Here is a 15,781-nt window from a genome sequence, read left to right as displayed (position 1 = left end):
GGTAATTTGTTACAGAGGCAACAGGAAACTAATATAACAGCTTTAAGTATTTATATTAGAGAATAAGAAAAGTCGAAAATCAATGATATAAGATTCTAAATCAAAGTCTAGAAAGTTATGTCAAGAGCTAGAGAAAAAGAGAGCAAATTAAACTCAAAGGAAGCAGAAGGAAGGAAATGATGAATATGGGAGCAGAAATCAGTGAAGAGAAAATAGACCAACCATAGAAAAAATTAACAAAGCCAAAAGCTAGTTCCTTGAAAAGATAATGAAACTTAGTGACCTTCTAGCTAGACTGATCAGGAAAAAAAGAGAAAGAAAACACAAACTACCAACATCGAGAATGAGAGAAGGTTTGTCATTACAGATCCTACAGATATTAAAAGGATAACAAGAGACTATAGTGAACAACTTTATGCCAACAAATCTGGCAGATGCACTGCACAAATTCTCTGAGAAATACAACTTATCAACACGGACACAATTTGAAATAGAAAATATTAACAGCTCTGTATTTACTAGAAGAATTGAATTATTTATCAAAAACTTTCTACCAAGAAAACTCCAGGCCCACAGGGTTTCACTGGGGAATTCTATCAAACATTTAAAGAAGAAATAACAACAATCACACACAAACTCTGAGAAAACAGAGGAGGAGAGAATAGTTCTCAATTCATTTTATGAGGCCAGCAAAACTCTAATTTCAAAACCTGAATAGACATTTTTAAAAAATTCAGACAATATCTCTCATCAACGTAGACACAAAATCTTTAAAAAATAGTAGCAATTTGAATGCAGAAATATGTATATGCATAAATACATATGTGCATACATACAAAAAAAGAAGAATACACCATGACGAAGGAGAGTTTATCTCAGGAATGCAAGCTTAGTTTAAGTAATTGCTTTGAATCAGTTTAAATGATCATAACAACAGAACAAAGGTGTAAAAGTCCTATGATCATTTCAATAGTAGAAGAAAACAAATTTGACAAAATTAACCGTCAATTCCTTATAAAAATTCTCTGCAACATAGGAATAGCAGGAAACTTCCTCAATCTGATAAAGGACATCTACAACAATCCTACAGCCAATATCATAGCTGAGGGTGAAATATTGAATGTTTCCGCCTAGGATTGGGAACAAGGCCAGGATGCCCATTCAGTCCCTTCTATTCAGCATGATCCTGGAACCCCTAGCCCTTGCGACAATGCAAGTCAAAGAAATAACTGGCGTAAAGTTGGAAAGGAAAAAGAATCACTGTCTATATTTTCAGATGACATTATTATCTACAGAGAAAATCCTAGAGACTTTACAAAACTACTACGAGAACTAATAAGTAAATTTAGCAATATTAGATGATTGAAAAGGTTAATATAGAAAAATTAATTGTATTTTTATATACTAGCATCAAAGAAATTAGAAAGCGAAATTAAAGAAATAGTTTCATTTGTAATAATGCCAAAACCCATAAAATACTTAGACATAAGCTTAACAACAGTCATGCAAGAGCTCTTCACTGAAAACCACAGAATATTGCTGAGAGAATTTAAACAAGACCCTAATAAATGTAGAGATATAACATGTTCATGGACTACAAGACTCAATACTGCTACAATGTCCATTTTCCCTAAATTGATCTATAGGTTCAGTACAATATCAATCAAAGTTCCAGTAGACATGTTTGTACAAATTGGAAAGCTGACTCTAAACTTTATACAGAAAAGCAAATGATCTTGAAATGAAAATCAAAAAGCTAAATGCAAAAGCTTAAATTTAAAACTTGTAGAAGATAACATGGGAGAAAATAATTGTAACTTTGGGGCTAGGCAGTGATTTCTTAGATAAGACTTAAAAAGCATGAACCATAAAAGAGAAAAAAGTCAATAAATTGTACTTTACCAAAATTGAAAACTTTCATTTGTCAAAAAACATTATTAAGACAGGCAAAATACAAACCCCAGATTGGAGAAAATATTCGCAATACATATATTTGATGAAGGACTTATATCCAGAATATATTAATTCAGACAACTCAATAAAAAATACAATTCAATTTTTTAAGTGGGCAGTAGATGTAAACAGACACTTCACGAAAGAAGATATATGAATGGCCAGTAAAGATGACTACATCATTATCATCAGAGAAATGCAAATTAAAACACCAATGAGACAGAACTACACTCCCATTGGAAAGGCTAAAATTAAAAAAACTGACAATTCCGAGAATCCTGAGGATATGGAACAACCAGAACTCTCATAAACTACTGATGAGAATGTAAATGTACAACTACTTTGAAAACTATTAGGCAGTTTCTTCAAAGAAGAGTGTTCACCCATCATCCTTTGCCAGCCATTTCACTCCCAGCATTTAAGAAAAATGAAAACATATGTCCATACAAGACTACTACAGAGCAGATTATTCACAATTGCTTCACATTAGCAACAACCCAAATATCTAAAATGTGGCATATCCGTACAGATCTCTCAGCAATTTAAAAAACTAGACTACTGATACACCACACAACAATGTGAATGAATCTCAAAAGCATTACGCTGGGAAAAAGGACAGTATGTACTATATATACTATATTATTCCGTTTACATAGAATTCTAGAAAATACACTATATATAGTATTTGCACGTTATACGTGCAATATATCCATTATATTTGTCTGGAAGATCAAAATTTTAGGAAGAATAAATCTGGAGGCTGGGTGACAAAGATACTTAGGGAAAAGGTATATGGCTGGAGCTCTCAGAGTGAGTCCAGAGCTGGAAAATCCTCCTGTCTCGTGTGAATACTCACTGGAAGTTCTCCACTGGCAGAGAGACTTAATAATCGATGAAGACACTCTTTCGCTGCAAGTCTTCTGCCTTTCCCGGTAAGCCTGGTGTTTTCAAAAAGGGTTCTGTGACAAAGTGGCTGATAGAGAGGCTATGTCTAACCACACAATACGGACTGTCCCTCATCAAGGTTGACTTGGAGCCTAATGAATCTCAGCCTCGAGAAGTGATGACCTTAGATATCATTGAAATGGCCCAAATGGAGAAAATAACTTGAGAGGTTAGGTGCTGCCTCATAGGATCTTATGCTTCAAATCCATACCCAGTATTTAGTGCATTTTCTCCTACAGCCATAATTTATGGATCTGGGAATTAAGAAGTTAAGACGAGGGTGATAGCTCTCATTGATACACATAATAAACCACTTTCAAAAATTTCCTTTCAATACCCATGACCCTAGGACCTTCTGGTCTAGAGGCGTCAGTATCTAAGAGGGGAATATCTCCCTCAGAGCAGACACAAATGGTTTCATTGGAGTGGCCATACCTGATTCCTCATACTCCTCCATGTGTGGATAACGATGAGGTCACTGGGTTAGATGTGGTAGTTGATCTTGATTATCAAGAGAAATTCATATTGTCGCTACACAGCAGGGCAGGAGGAATATGAGTAGAACTCAAGCGATCCCCTAGGATTCCTTCTTGTACTACCAAAACAAGTAGCAAAGGTTAATAGAATATTTCACAACATTCCCCAGGCAGGACCACCAAGAGATTCAGGCTCCACAAGAATGAATTTTCCATAGGTAAGAGGAACATTGAGTGGAATAACCACTTAAAGGCTTGTGTTAGTGACAGCAATGGTCAACGGTGGTTGTAGTCTATATTGTACCTCTTTGTTCTCTACAAATATCTACATATGTATGTAAATACAAGTATATACATACAAAACATTGAGAGAGGAGCCCAACGGAGCAAGAGAAACATTGACATCTGAGGCCCTCACTCCATGACATAACTTCAAGATGCAGTAGGTAGAGATTATTTGTGTTTGTCTCAACCAAGGGGTGAGTGCACTTGCTACTGTATACAGGATCATTGGATCCATAACAGGTTAAGGAGAGTCATGTTTATTTGTCTGAGAAGAAGACTGCATGTGTGTGTCTGGTAGCCAAGGAGTTGATTGCACATAGCAGGCACAAAATTAGGTGGGTTCTTCACGAGAGACTCCCCCAAAGGTTTGTGTCCCTATAACCCATTCCTCTTCCTTATCTCTTGGACTGACTGATTGGTCCAAGGATATAGTCGCCCAACCCAAGCTATTCTGTCTCCTAGAATTTGGAAACTTTAATCAGAGACACCAGGATTCCAGGTGTTTGGACCTAAGCTATCTGATGGCAGGGCTCGAAGGGCAGACTATAAGTTTCTAAAGTTGGACCCTCCCTGGTTCCTGTCCTTTCTGACGTGTGTAGTTTTTGTGCTTCTTTCCAATATCTGTACCACCCTAGCTCTCTTCCAATGGATCCTCCTACGTTAGCCAGACTCAGTTTCTGTTGCTTATAATCAAAGGAATCTCAATTGCTACAAGTATTACAGTGGAGTGGTATCAAATGCACATTTAGCAAAATGGAATTCCACTATAAGTGTTCAGGGAGAAAAGGATTGGTGGATTACTGAACAACTCAATTACTCAGTGCCTGAAACACTCAGTGCCTAAGTGAAATCTATGCAAGAAAGTGAATTATCCCAGAACTGAGGAAGAAGTGACAAAGAAGAGAAACAAATTGTTCAGATGACCAGGCAAGTGGGTGGCCATGACTTTGTTGACTTCCTCAGGAAGAAATGGAAGAATCGATGGAAGGCCTCAGGGAAACATTGGTTGATAGAGAGTTAGAGGGATGAAAAAAGTCTTCTGCAGGGTGGAGTATACAGAAGGACATATAAGGCACTGGATGCACTTGTAAGTGATTTAGGAGACTTTCTGGGACAATTTCACATGTCCCTTGTCTCTTGCTTCCTGCCCTGGGCTCCAGTCATGGGAACCTGTTTGAAACTTACATGTGCCACACATGGAAATACAGAGAATTAATGCCCACTGGAGCAAGCCCACGAGGGATGGGAGCAATTGTCAAATGCTTTTCTCTTTCCTCCTCAGAGAGGATGATTCTGAGGCCATTCCATGAAGGCTCCTCAGAATGTCCTAGCAGACTCAACTGCCCACATGGGTGACCATATCAAGAACATGTCTTTGTATTGATTGTCCCTCCTTCTCTGCTTCCCTTCTCCAGGTCCCTCAGTCCTGCTCCCGGGGATAACCCCTCTTTGAGAGAGCCTTGCCTCTGGCTCTGCCTTCAGGGGACCCAAGTCTACTTTAGGCTGCATGGGGCCTTTAGGCTATTGAGGAATGGCAACCCATTGAAGAGTTGGAAGCAAGTGCTTGATAAGATCTATATCCTTAAGGGTCATTCTGGCTCATTGTGGAGAATGGGGGTGGGGTGGGAAGGACAGGCAGGAGCAGAACCACAAGAGTAAACACAAGAAGACCTTTCTGGAAGCTCTTACAGGTGTCTAGGTGAAATGTAAAGGTAGCTTGGGTGAGGCTGTTTGCTGTCTGGCTGTCTCTCTCTGTCCCTCCGTTTATCACTGACCCTCTCTCACACCTGCACACAGGCCCTTCTGATCCTAATCAGCCTCATGTGCCACATGTCAATCCTCGGTCCCAGCCACTGGATAAGGAATGTGCCTGTGCTCAGCCCAAGACAAACATGCACAAGCTTCCTCCAGGTGTTATTGTGGGGCCTATGGGGCACTAAGGTCTGAGGGAAATGACGAGATGGGGGAGCCGGAGTCCAGTGAGTGAGCAGGAGGAGCAATGGAGGACTTGCTCCCTGAGATCCTGGAAGACAGGCTCATGGGGAAAGGAGTCAAGCATCCAGAGCCCGGGTGAGCCCATCAATCAACACAACAAAGGCTCAGTGTATCAGCCCATATTTATTGAACCACTTGATAGAACATAAGACAGGGAGAGCAGACAGATCTGAAATATTATCTTGTCCAGCAACCCTTGCAACTGATGAGAACACAGGCTCAGAGAGGCTGGGTCTCTTGACTCCAAGCTGGTTGATCTCAACACACTGCAAGGCTCCTTGACCTGATGCTGGCATCTGATTTCACTTTTCTTTTCTCTTTCAAATCAACCACTGTTAAAACACAGCATTCACAATTTCATTGGAACTTTCTTGATCTCTCAGTGCACTCTTGGCCCAAAGAGCACCAGTGGCTTCCTAAATGTTCCACCTACTCTGCTCTCATCACCACCACAGCTGCCATCATCACCACCACCACCAACATCATCATTGTCATCATCAAGAAGTCACTGCCTAACTAAGATGGACCTGCTGGAGGACCAAGGTGAGTTGATAATGAAAATGTAGGTCTAAACATCACACCAGGGGAAGACTCTATTCTTGCTGGGACATTGAAGCATGGAGAGGGTCAATATGGGAGCCGTGTTACTTCTCCATATTCCAACAATCCTAACTTTTTAGCTATCTCCTGTTTTCAACTCTGTAGTATTCCTAGCCTTCTCATTGCTTGTTCCTCCATGCCTCTCTCTTTATTCACACCCCCAATGTCTTCTTTAGTCCAAAATAAATCGTTTCTCCCCATCCCCTCACTCCCAATCCGCTCTCCTCCCTTATTCCAGGTTCCACATCTCTTCCTTCTCTTTGAGCCCCTGCCATCTGCATTAATCCCTCCCTCGCTGTGTTCAGCTACAGAAATGCCAGACTCCTTAATACTCAGTCCCATAAACTTTATCTCACCCTCTCTTTCTCTCTAATAAGATACCTCAATGTTTTTTGTGCCACACATGTCTCTCCTCCCTGCACTGCTCTGGGGCGGTCACAGAGTGAGGCCCCACAGCAGCATCTCATAGGTCTGGGTGAGCTTCTCTAATTTCCTCTCCAGCTCCTGAGCCTGCTGCCTCAGCTTTTCAGCCAACTCTGTCTTAGGCCCCTCATGCAAATGCTTTGATTCCTTCACAAGGCTAACCACATCCATCAGAAGGGAGACACCTGCAGTGGCCCCACCTGTGATCTGGACTCCTTTGGTCATTGCCAGAGTAGTACCTCCAAAAGCTTTCTTCAGAAGCTTGCTGCTTCAGACTGAGATTGTCCCAACAGTCATGGGGCACTTGACAGGGGCTGCTAACAGAGGTTTGCATTTCTTCAGCTTGATAGCACAGATGTCCTTCCCAATAATTTCCAGGTCTGGAGTGAAATTCTTTGTTGAGGAAACAACACAGGGTGTAATGTGATGTAGAGCTTCCTCGACTATCTCCCTTTTGTCAATATCAATTGACACCAGGCAACTGGCTTTGACTTTTGCTGACAACCCGTTTGAGGAGTCCACGATGCTGGTGGACACACTGGTCACAGCAGCTTCTGCTCCCAGCCCTATCCCAGTTGCTGAGAGTGCCAGACTGACCCCTGCTGTCACGGGTGCCAGAGCCAGGCCAAGGATGCTCAGGATGCCAGACACAGCACCAGTGGAGCTGGCCATCACGTTGGAGATGGTGCAGTCCCTGTACCTTGTCAATCTTGTCTGCAAGCACTTGGAGCTTTCCTATGCTCTCCTCAAGCTCCCATTTCACCTGAGGAAACTCTTTCAAAAACTTCCAATTCAGTTGGTCTGTGTTCAGACCTTCATGTAGTGTATCTGCCTCATCCCTGTAAGAATGAAGGTCAAGTGATTAAGAAAGGCAGTTGGCTTATCTGTAAAATGGGCTTGATAAGACCTCTCCTGCATAAATCACAGAGCTTTTACTATAAATCAAATGAAAAAGAATTTTACAAATATAAAGAATTTTTCTTTCAACATTAAAAACATGTTTTGTACATTGTAGATGCTCCATAATACTTATTTAGTCAGGGAATAAATAAATAAAAGTCATATTAAGATGCTCTGGGCCTTTGGCCACTGGACATTCTGACAAGATGTATGATGGGGGCTTTGGGTCATGTGGTTCTGACCTCTGGAGGAGCTGGAAACTAAAGGTATTAGTTTGACCTCCAAGATGGGCTGGAGGCTAGAGGTCAGCCATGCAGGTAGCATGTGATTGAGTCCCAATATAAACTCTGTACACTGAGTCTCGGGTCAACAAAGACCCTCTTCATGACCAAATTTTAGTCAGGCTCTTCTGAGCCCTTTTCTCAACTAGGCCTCACCTTGGCCATCCATATCCTGTCCTTGCCAGGCTGTGTCACCCAGGATTAGCAAGAGTTCTGCTAAGTCAGTTTAGCAAGAATCTCCCAGGTCTTGACATGTGATCACCTTTGATATCTGATCACATTCCTCACCTCTTACCTTTGACGTGTAACTCCTTGACCTGCCTTTACCAAGAATACCCCTACCCTTGATGTCTCCTCTTAGTAATTTCCCATCCATCAACCCACTCATTCTGCTCATTGGCTATAAATCTCCAAGCATCTCTGCTGAATTCAGAGTTGAGCCCATTCTCTCTCTCCTTTATTGCAATAGTCTTGACATCTACTGCAACAGTCCTGAGGAAAGTCTTCCTTACCATTTTAACAAACATCGGGATAACATGTTTTCTTTAACAGAGTGAGCTTCCCTGGCTGGCAATGCTCCATGCACACTGTCACATACTGAATACAGGAGAGTCGTGTGTCCTGAGGACAATGGAGCTCCAAGTGTGAAACTGTCCCAGACTCTGCTCTATGCCTCTCTCCCTTTGGCTGACTGTAACCTGTGTCCCTCCCCTGTAATAAAGTGTAATGTGAGTATAGGAGCTTTCAGTGAGCTCTGTGAGTCCTTCTAGGGAATTTTCAATTCTGAGGGTGGTTTTTGGAAGCCCCGAAATTTGCAGTAGGTCTCAAAACTAAGGGCCGTCTTGGGGACTGTGCCTTCAAACTTTCAGTTTGGCTAACTCTGCCTACTTAGAATTAAGAAAACTCTAAAAACTCAGAGCTAGAAAGGGCCTTACTGATAATTTTGCCTGGCATCTACTCTTTTCCAAGCGTGATGCCCTTTGACCCTCTCAGCCAAGGTCGCTGGGTCCAGCCACTGCCCCAATCGAGTGGGAAGCAGGAGATCTGCTGTAAACCTTGGTTTCCCTCAGACTCTCCAGGCCCCTCCCTGACCCACCATCCAGGACCCCACCCTCTCAGGTGTCACCAGCCTCGCTCACACCTTAGCTGGTGACAGCTTCACGTGCATGCACACCAAGGCCATGTGCAACTTCATGGAATCTCTTAAAGACTCAAGAGACTTTAAGAACCATCTGTGTGACTCATTAAACCTGAAAAGACCTGCATTTGGACAAACTAGCAGAGAAAAACCTTTTCTCCTTGGTGGGGACTTGTGAGTCTCCTCAGAGTCCCTCAAATTACAAAAAATTGGCAGCCACCCATTCCAACGTTGGGAGTTGTCACTAAGCCACACTGCCTTCACACTGTCAGGGGCTGCTCTATATGAAGTAGAAGAGAGTTCCAAGTGGCAGCTGAGAACCTCCCAGCTCCCAGGTAGAGTGTGGAGGAAACAATCACCCATGGCCCTCTGTGCCCAGCAGTGAGGGGATCACATCAAGGAGGGAACAAATGTCCCCTCTCCCACTCACGGGACCCCTGCTACGTCCATGGCCTCCTTGAGTTTGTGCCCCAGGCACCTCAATCACCTCACTCTAGTCCCGCCTTGCTGCCTAAGCCTTCCTACTAGTTCTCCAACCTGATCCCACCTGGGTTCCACGCTGACCCCCAGCTCTGACCCTGGTCCAGGCCACCCTGGGCCTTTGGACAGGATAACTGCACTTGGTCCCCCACCTTTGACCCTGGAGTTCACTCTGAGGCCTTCAACACAATTCTATCAGATTGAATTGTTGCTCCCACTGAACAGACGACAAATCTGAGACACCAAGACGTAAGTCCAGAGCCCCAGAGCTGGGCAGAGAGAGAGTCAGGATCCAATCCAGCTCAGTCCACCTCCACTCCAGCCTCCCCGCCTTATGGGCCAGCAGGATCCTGAAGTGTTTGTACAGTTCCTTAGATAGGGAGAGAAAGGGCTCGAGCCAGAATCCTCAGGGACACAAACTCATTGTCTCAGGATTTTTCTGAGGCAAAGGAAGCCCTGCTTGGCTCTCATCTCCAGGAAGAAGACCCTTGGCCCCTGTCTCTTCTCAGCAATCTTTTTAAAAGTTAACATTAATTGAGCACCTACTGTGTGTCAGCCATTATGCTAAGCACTTTACACGCATTATCTTATTTTCCTCACAATCAAATTGAACAGATGAAGAAACTAAAGCAGAGAGTAGTTAAGTAACCTGCTCAAGATCACATAACCTGCCCCCTGCAGATTTTATCTCTTCTCAACCGGGGGGGCATTCACTGCCAGCAAATGACATGGAAGAACTATTCCCCATGGATTGTGGAGAAGGGACATACTCAACCTCAACTACAGGAGACTGCCTGGAGGAGGTGTGCCTGCCAGAAGGAAACTAGCCCTGGGGGGAGATCTGGGTGACATTCCTGGGGCACCCCATGGAGGTTACCTGGACAAATCAGCCTCAGCCACAAATGTCTCCCAGGCCTCATCATCAGTCAGCAGGAGCTGAAGTTCCTCATTGCTCACTGTGTTCCAGAAATACCAAACTGTATCCTCAATAAAGCTTGAGCTCTCTAGATTTCGTTTTTCTAAGGAATAAAGAATAAGATTAGAAGAAATTGTGGTAGAGCATAAATGGTATTGTGCATAAGGTGGCTTAATGCTATTCTCATGAGCAGCTGTCACTTGGGGTACTTTTGATGGAGTCACCTGGTCTTATGGACTGAACTGTGTCCTCCCAAAATTCATGCGTTGAAGCCTGGATCCCCGCAACATAACTGTATTTGAAGATAGGGCCTTTAAGGAGGTGATTAAGGTGAAACGAGGTCATAGGTGTGGGGCTTTAATCTGATAAGACAGGTGTCCCTATGAGAAGAGGAGGAGACACCAGAGATCTCTCTCTCTCTCTCTCTGCACACACAGAGGAAAAGCCGTGTGTGGAATAACTGAGAGCTGGGTCTCTGCAGGGGTATTAGAGATCAATATAATCAGTACCTGCCCAAGGCAGTCACATCTGGTAAGCAGGTGCTTATAATTGGGAGCGAAGGGCAGGCGCCCTGACACCGCTACAAGGGGAGGTGTTGCTGGCAGAGGGGGTAGGTTTCTACCCTGAACTAAGAGGTTCCAGGAACACGGGACAGCAACAACCCTTTGTGAGGCCCGACTGTGTGTCAGGCACTGGCCCAGGCCACGTACACACATTATATTTAATCCTCATAACAACACAAGGAAATATTTTCATTTAACAGATGAGGTTAGGTAAGGCACACCAGCTCACACAGATGGGAGTTGGCAAAGGCCAGACTGGGGTCCAGTTCAGTGGTCCATTGTCCCTCACAAATCAGTTGGTGAGAGTCAGCAGGGTAAGCCAGAGGGAACAGCCACCCTTGGTAGCACCCCAAGGTCGGCTGGAGTGGGGCGAGAGGCTGGCCATGGCGGGAAGGCAGGAGAAGCCTCCAGGGTTGCTGGTCACCTCCTCTCCCCGTCCCCACTCAGGACCCCATCTCTCCTCCCCCCTCTGCTGTCCCCACAGCCTGTGGGCTGTCTTTGTGTCACTCTGAGTCATTTGATGGACAGCATGGGAGGGACAAAGTGGGCACCTGGGTCATGCACCCTGAGGAGAAGACCTGGAAGGAGACCTCCACGACCCCCAGGGGAAAGTCCCCCTGGAGGGGCTCAAGGACGCTCATGAATCCCCATCTTGATTCTCCTGTGGGTTAACTCAACCTGGAGGCGACAACCTCAATTCTAGGTCATGAGTAGAAACCAGCAGAGAAGAGGAAGTTGAGTACCTGGGCTGACCCTGCGGATATCTGAGGTTATGGTGTCAGCAGCAGGATCCTAGAATTTTCCCTGATGGCTCGCCCATCTGCATCCAGGCTGGGAGGAGGTGTTGCTTCACCCTTGGGAGAGAGAAAACAAAATGTGGGGTCCAATGTGAGCCTACTGTGGCAAGATGGAGCTGCAAGGGGCCAGGTCTCCAGCAGTTCCTTCTGGGATGACCACAAATTCCAAAATGGACTTAACCCAATGTGTTTCTCTGTCTCCTGGCTCTGCAGGCTGCTATTAAAGGAAAGTTACTCACCTCACTTCAGCCCTTTCCCGAGACAAGTCAGAGTCCTGCTGTCCTTTGGGGGCACAAGGAGAAGATAATCAGACAAGGAGACAGCCGTCTGAGAAGTTATAGAAGCAATAAACCAAACACAGAAGAAAAGATGGAAAGGAATGTTCTCGAAATTACTTGAGCTTGGGAACATTTGTGCTTACTAACTGATAATAGCTAATATTGATCGAGTGCCCATGATGTGCAGTGCTCCTCATGTATTCCCTCATTGAATACTCGTGCACACTCCATGAGGGGAGTGCTACTGTGGCTCCCATTTTAAAGTGGATGAAACCATCACAGAGTTTAGGTTTTCACCTCAACTCAGGTTAGCCCAGGTTTTCACAGTAGTGCTAGAGCCAGGGCTGAACCCAAGTCTTTCTGATCTTAATCCCACATTCATGACAACTATGCTCTATTCCATTTAATAGACAAAAATACTTACTCATAGGTATTGTAAATAACCCATCTCATTCCAAAACGAAGGCTTGCACCCTGTGCACCAGTCTCTGTCTTGATAAATTTCCTGGTTCTGCAACTTTCCAAAGCCTGTAGCCTCCTTGCTTCTGCAAGATCCTTCACCCCATAAGGTCCTGGAGTCCTCCTGGGCCCTGGCCCCGTCCCTGCAGCCCTGCTGTGGACTGTGAGCCCTCCTGATGGTGCCCAGGCCTGTCTGCTGTCCTCCTTAGTTGGAGACCTTAGGTTGCTTCTAATTCGCTGTGTAAATAATAGTTCAAAGAACGATCTCCTCTCATAAAACTTTGCCTGCATTTGAGTTTGTTTCCTTAAGGTATTTCTAGAAGTAGAATGACTGGGTCAGAGGGCATCAACATATAAACATTTCTTCATACCTGGAACCCCACTGTTTGCAAACAAATTATACCAATGCACACTAACAGTATATGAGGTTGTCCATCCTTTCAGTCTTACCAGTTCTTAGTGGTCTTTTAAAAAAATAGATATTTATATAGAGAGAATTTCTTTCAGTTCTGCTTGTGATTATCTTGCTTTGGGATATGAAGAAAGAAAGCAAATGTTGATTACGTTTAGATACTATTGTAAGAAGGCAAAAGAGCATTTATCAACTAGCCCCTCTAAGACCAGACTGAAATGATAGCAAAGGTAATAATAGCTAATGACAAGAATGGCTTACATTGTGGTATTTGCTCTGCACCAGGAATTGCTCTAAGACTTTACAAATAATAATTTGTATTCTTCTAATAACTGTTGAGGTGTGTACAATTTGTATCCCAATTAACAGATAAGGAAACTGAAGCACAGATGTTATGTGACTTGGCCAAGTTCAGAAATCTTGTTCGTGGTAGACTGGAGTCGAGGTTCAAATCCACCTCCAGGACTCAAGAACCCAGACACTGCCTCTCCTCACTCTGCTGCCAATGAGAAATGGGAAAGGGGTCAACAGGAGACAAGAGACTCAACAGATGTTTGAAGACAAACTGGATGGAGGAGTGATAGCTGAATAAAGAGGAGAGGAGGGAGCTGCTATCAGAGAAACAGAGAGAGGGCATGTAGGCAAGAAGAATGGTCTGCCAGGTAGAGCCTCAGAGAGGGAGACTGAGGATGAGAGGGAGGCTGAGGGAGAAAGCAGAGGATAAGTTCACCCACCTCACATCCCATCGTATATTTACAGCAGCATTAGGTCTACACCAGAGAAGAAAAAATCAGAATTGAGAGACTCCAGAAAAAACATGTCTGTATTTCAGGGTTTACGGGTCCTCATCTAATCACTCTACAGGGAAACCTGCCATCAACCTTCCTCTCTCTTAAGTGTGATTGGGCAATCTAGGATCAGATATACGAGAAAGACAACAACGTGGAAGAGAGTGACTAGGATAAACAAAAAATGACACCAAAAGAAATGGATAATTTTCAAAATAGGAAATAATTAGTTAAAACTTGAACCCATGTCCTTAGGGAGATTAGAAAGGTATTTTATTCATAAAATGAGAACAAGATGCACTGAAAGGGGGAAATATTATAGAACGAAAAAAGAGACCTTGGGAATTAAAAGGTGGTTGACAAAATGACAAAATAAAGAACTCTAAAGAAAAGTTGGTAAAGAAAGTCAAGGAAGGCTTCCAGAACATGAAACAAAAAGATGACAGAAGAAATGGAGCTAAATGGGGAATAGAAAAGTTACCAACCACAATCATTAGTTAGAAAGTTACTTTAGAATGAATTGTAGCAAAAAAAAAAAAAAAGTGTATATGTGTGTTTATAGGGTAGGGTGGAGGCTAACTGAGAGAGAGAAACATGTAGGATCAAGGAATTAGGAAAATCAACCCAAAAAGAAAGGAATCTGAGCATTACAGCTAGGCATGCAGCAGGCCTAGCGAGCAACCAGTCCAAAATGGAATAAGTGGAGAGTTCTGTAGGGAAAGGGGACTTGATGTAATACCTCACAAGTTGTACAGTTTGAAAGAAATTGAGAAAATGTTGAAGGCAAACAGTGACAGGAGTAAACACAAAGGCAATTAGAAACATCAGGAAAAACTAAAGCTGTGCAAGAAAACATCGCAACTGTATTGTTCAGGTTAGCTCTACAGTAAACAATATTTAAAATATCACAAAAATGTAAACACTCTTGTTTGATTTTTAACTTTTAGAACAAAATAGAGCATTTAAATATGAGAATTAAATATACTTGTTGCCAATCAATATATAAATTCAAGTACAATGGTAGAAGTTGGGAGGTGAAGCACTGAGGGAGGAGAAGGAGGATTAATATCCTCATTTTACAAAGTGAGGAGTCAAGAAATACGGTTGCAGTTGAGGGCATGAGAAATAAAGGTGTAAGTGAATTACTTACAACTATAAGAGTTTCTAATAGAGGATATAAAATTAGTGATAAACTGATATTAGGAGAGGGTGGAGAGGAGGTAGAAGAAAGAGCATAAAAATAAGTGTAATCCTTATCTACCCTGGTAGGAAGCAAATTAACAATATCAAATTTTAAAAATTGAAAAAAAAGAAGAAAAACGCAATAGCTAATATTTGTTAGCCATTGTGATTGACAACCCCATGCTTTGCACCAGGCACCCGTCTGAATGCTTGGTTTGCCTTAACTCATTTTTAGTTCTGACAACGACTCTGTAAGAAAGCAAACTGAAGCTCAGAGAGGTTAAGTAGTTTACCGAAAGCACCAAGCTAATGCCAGAGCCAGAATTCAAGCCCAGTCATCTTGTCTCCGGAGCACACACTCTCACACTATTCCATCTCCCAATATAATAATATTATTTAAAGATACTGATTAACTACCAAAAGAAGAAGCTAAAAATCAAAAGCAATTGCTTTTAATTGGGATGAGGGTGAGCAGAGCTCTCTGTACTACTTGATTTGTTTTAACCATCTGTACTTATTACATTGATTGTTTTTAATTTTAAGAAAGCAGAAGTCACTTTATAGTAGTTAGTAACTGCTAAACCCAATAATGAATTGGTTTCTGGCACAACCAACTTAAAGATGAGGGAAGCAGTTGGATCCAGTGCCAGTAAGAAATAAGCCTGACTCCTGGGGCGACAACTGTCAGTGTAGGAGAAACCTCAGTGGTTGATGACACTAAGTTCTCTAAGGAAAGTAGGGATGATGACATATGTTAAACTGGAATAATCAGAGTGAACTCTAACCTTAAACAGATATATTTTCTAACAACACCTTGCCCACTCACATATGCACCCATGGACTTTTCTCCACTCAAGGAAGCAAGATTCCTTGGAGGGGAGCTGGATTCCATGGGTCTGTAATATCCGCT

The 15,781-nt window shown here is 43.1% G+C and overlaps 2 pseudogenes; both read right to left on the bottom strand.

Moving 5' to 3' along the window:
• LOC131421427 (apolipoprotein L3-like) overlaps positions 1 to 3,355 on the bottom strand; it is a 31,078-nt pseudogene extending 27,723 nt beyond the window's left edge.
• Positions 3,356 to 6,689: 3,334 nt separating this feature from the next.
• On the bottom strand, positions 6,690 to 11,340 carry LOC131421426 (apolipoprotein L3-like; annotated as a pseudogene).
• Positions 11,341 to 15,781: the final 4,441 nt, after the last annotated feature.

The sequence above is a fragment of the Diceros bicornis genome, chromosome 25 (assembly GCF_020826845.1).
Source record: "Diceros bicornis minor isolate mBicDic1 chromosome 25, mDicBic1.mat.cur, whole genome shotgun sequence".
Classification (NCBI taxonomy): Eukaryota; Metazoa; Chordata; class Mammalia; order Perissodactyla; family Rhinocerotidae; genus Diceros; species Diceros bicornis.
The sequence above is the reverse complement of the archived record's forward strand: the minus strand, read 5'-3'. Positions and strand labels throughout refer to the sequence as shown.